Source organism: Lepidothrix coronata, unplaced genomic scaffold, assembly GCF_001604755.1.
Source record: "Lepidothrix coronata isolate B3197 unplaced genomic scaffold, Lepidothrix_coronata-1.0 Scaffold190, whole genome shotgun sequence".
In the NCBI taxonomy this organism is placed as follows: Eukaryota; Metazoa; Chordata; class Aves; order Passeriformes; family Pipridae; genus Lepidothrix; species Lepidothrix coronata.
This window is the reverse complement of record NW_016690370.1, coordinates 708,371-712,491: the sequence shown is the minus strand read 5'-3', so window position 1 is coordinate 712,491 and position 4,121 is coordinate 708,371.

Below are 4,121 nucleotides of genomic sequence, written 5' to 3'. Positions count from 1 at the left end.
ATAGGCTGGAGTTTTCTGCTTGGAAACTGTAATAATCATTGTCTTGCACAGGAAAAAGGGAGAGTTCTCCCTCTTTTTTCGTTATATAAGATTTTCCCTTGAATGTTCTAGATTTGTTTGGACAAGACTGAGAATTAAATACTACCCTCAATTAAAAAATCCTTCCAAGGGAAAGGTGGATGAGATCAGGGCTTCAGGAAGGGAAGCTTAACCACAATATTCACAGCAAGGCTTCCATCATCTCTCTCACCAAATATTTCTTATTTTATTCATTATTCACATACACATGGCAACATATCACCAATAAAAAGGTACCTGGCTATGGCTGTTTTCCATCCCTGGAAGTGTTCAAGGCCAAGTTGGAGCAAACTGGGACAGTGGAAGGTGTCCCTGCCCTGGCAGGGGGTGGGATGAGATGGTATTTAAGGTCCCTCACAACTCAAACCAGGCTGGGATTCTCTGATTCCATGAACATCTGGATGTACCAAAGGCTTCTTCTCCAGAGCAGAATTTAGGCCATACATGACATTAAATACTTCCCATTTTCATTTGCTTTGTTTCTCATAAAACCTCTCAATATAAAGCAAAAATACTAAACATTAATGCCCATTCCAGCATTTTTGACCCCTGGAATGGTGAGCACAGCAGCTCCCTCTCCTTTGGGAAGTGGTTGTTGAGCACTCAGCTGGAGGCAGTGGAGCTCTGCCAGGCTGCACAAACCCACCCTGAACAGCCAGGAAAGTGGAAGAGCTTTCTCCTTGTAGTGCCTCCAGCTGGAATTAACGCTGCAGAAAATTACTGCTTAGTGCTCCTCTGCTCTTCTTGACAAACTGTGTTTTTTTTCCCTGAGCTTTAAAAGTCCTTTAGTCAGTCTTGTTCCCGGATCAAAGCCCCTCTGAGATCACAGCCCTTGGCTGTCACTTGGATTTTTTGCAGGATAAACAGCGTTCCAGCGACTCCAATGCTCATGAAAAGCACTCCCTTGGCCACGCTGAACCCTGGGCTTTGTGCAAGATGTTATTTCTCCCCCTGTTCTTTAACCCTCAAACCTCAAGGACGTTTTCATTTTGCCCCACCCTCCTGCTGGTTAAGGAATAAACCCAACGGTTCTTATACACTGAGGTGAGGAAACAAGGCCGTGTTTGTCAGAACACCGTGACTAATCAAGGGGAAAAAGAGCATTTTCTCTGAAGTTCTGGGAACACACAGTGATGCAGGAAAGGACAAAGGAGGAATTATTCCTAATCAGAACCGACAAAACAATATTATCATGAGATGGGGCAATGATAAGAAAACTCCTTGACCATCTGAGAGAGGTGCTGAGAAAAAACCCACTCATTAGTATGTAAATGAGACTATATATATATATTAATTACCTAAAGACAGTTGCTCCAGTGATTTTATTCCATGTTCATCTAATACTTAGAGTAAAAACATAATTATAATTGATTTTTAAGTTGCTAAGTAGTATCTACAATAACCAAATGTGAACCTCACCATGAGAACAAAGCACAGTAGGGATTTTAATTTGTTCTTTGAAATAATTTTAGAAGATCCTGAAGAGTAACTCGCCTTTCTTGTTCTCAAGGTGGTCTATCTGCTTCAGAACTGCATCACCTGGTGTTACAGAAAGTCCTTCAGAGAAGTAAATTCAGGGATCTGCACATTGTCATCACACCATTTTATAGCTGTGAGCTGAAAATTGGGTAATAGAGTCACAGAATCATTAAGGCTGGAAAAGACCTCCATGAACATCAAGCCCTTTGAATAATACATAATATATACTAATGTTAATGCAGGTTATAGTGTTTAACATTGAGCAAATCATTTAAAAAGTAAGTACAACATTTGGTATGAGAAGAAAAAATGCCACAGATAAATTAATAAATCTCTGAAACATCTCCATGCAACAAAACTTCTTCTTCCTGGAGAATTAAGCATAAATTCCACCTGTTTTCCAGCCTAAATACCACCCCTAGATACTCAAGAGAAGGTTTCAATGAGGAATATTGGTGTGTGTTTTATCTTTGGTCCGAGAGATGTCAGAAGTCATGAAATAAGAAATAGTAGGAGCACCTTTTAGGCCTGTTCAGTGACAGTGCAGTATTGTCCCCACCTGGGCTGCTGAGGGTGTTTTGGTCATTTTGGGTTTCAGTTACAGGCACCAGGGATCTTCCAGCTCAGCATCCAGAGAGGGCAGATCCCTGGAAACAATCACTGCAGAGGGAACAGCGGGCACAGAGAGGGGACAAATGGGAGGGGACAGTGAGCGAGACACTGAAAATGTGCCTGTCTCTGATGGGCCCTTCCAAACACGTCACCCTGCAGGAAAGGTGGTTTGTGAGACAATGCTCTGGAATTCAGCAACAATTCCCTCGCTTGTCCTCACCTTCTCTGGAACAGCCCCTGAGTCATCACCTTGTTGTGCAAATATTTAATTTAATTTCTTTAAACACGGCAACCGAACACTTCAGGAGTGATTGCTGTGATTGCTGTGTTGCAATCGCCATTTAACAGTGACATGAACTGAATCCTTACAAAATCAGTGTCAAAAAAAGCCCGTATTTCATCAAGGGGGGGGTTTATTGCTGTCAGGTAAGTAAATGTTGACTCAAACAAAATAAAATTGTGGGGGGTGAGAGGTGTTGTCTCAGCATCCACCAGGATCTACCAGCAGGAATTTCATTTAAGCAGTGCTCGAGAGGCTTCGTTTTTGGGGTCTGGAGCACTGGCCAAACATCTCTGGAGAGGCAGAAATGCTGCAAGAGGTGTCCAACAACCACCATCCCAGCTGAGCTCTCTGTGGCAGCCACAGAACACTCCAACAGGCCCGTTCTCCAACCAGCATTTCAGCTCTAATGGCTGTTTTAATGGCTGTTTGTTTTTAAACAGGCCCGAGCATGTGCCCCAGATCCATTTGTTACCCTAAAACAAGGCAGGGGGGTGATTGCAGTTTATTAATAGGTGTTATTTATTGCTCCTGTTTATTCTGGGTGATGGTATCTCTGGGCATGTGAGGGATTTGTTTGCTGCTGGATTTGTTTGAATTGTCCACAACAATTTCTCTGTTCCACACCAGTTCCAGAAGCAAAAGAAAACGATCCAAACAGCTTCACAAAATGCTCTGTGTCTCTTTTCAATGCCAGAGTAACAGTGATAATCTGCAATTATTTAACCCCCCCCCCCTGTTTACAACACATGTCCTTTCACTTTCCCTGGGTTTAGGTCATTTCATAAATATTCTGGTTTTTTAGCAAAACTTAATTTGGGAAGTACAATGAAAGAGGATCCTGTAAATGCTCATGTGCTCGAGAGTTTCTGTGCTTCTCTGTTTCCCTGGATCCCCAAAGGGTTTCTTCTGCACAAAATGTTTGACACTGTACAAGGATTGATTTGATACATTAAAGATACGGAAAATTTAATTAAATTCCTCGTGGCTTTGAACACCTGAGGGAAAGGGGGTACAGTGGAACATTAAAGGTGACTCACACCACCAAACTTTTGGGCTGGAGGAGCCTCCAAGCAATGAGAGTAGAAATCCTAATGCAGAGTCCACTGGAAAAGCAGGCACAGTTAAGGAGCTCTGGAACTTATTTGTGCCTCTTCAGTTTTACAGGATGTGGGCACACACTGTAAAACCAACATACAAATATACAAACTAATGGAAACAGCCCCAACCAACCTGCAGGGTTTTGGCCAGAAGGGGTAACCAGACCCTCCTGACAGACATAAATATTGTCCCTGACAAGTCAAGTGTTTGGGGTAACCCAACTGTGGCCTTCCAGGACCTGAAGGAGCCGACAGGAAAAATGGAGAGAGACAATTTACAAAGCTCTGGAGTGACAGGACAAGGGAATGGCTTCCCACTGCCAGAGGGCAGGGTCAGATGGGATATTGGGAAGGAATGTGAGGGTGGGCAGGCCCTGGCACAGGTTGCCCAGAGAAGCTGTGGCTGCCCCAGCCCTGGAAGTGTCCAAGGCCAGGTTGGAGCAATCTGGGCTAGTGGAAGGTGTCCCTGCCCGTGGCAGGGGTGGAACTGGTTGAGCTTTAAGGTCCCTTCCAACCCAAACCATTCTGGGATTCTGTGATCACTCCTGTTCTGACCCAAAATACAGCATTTA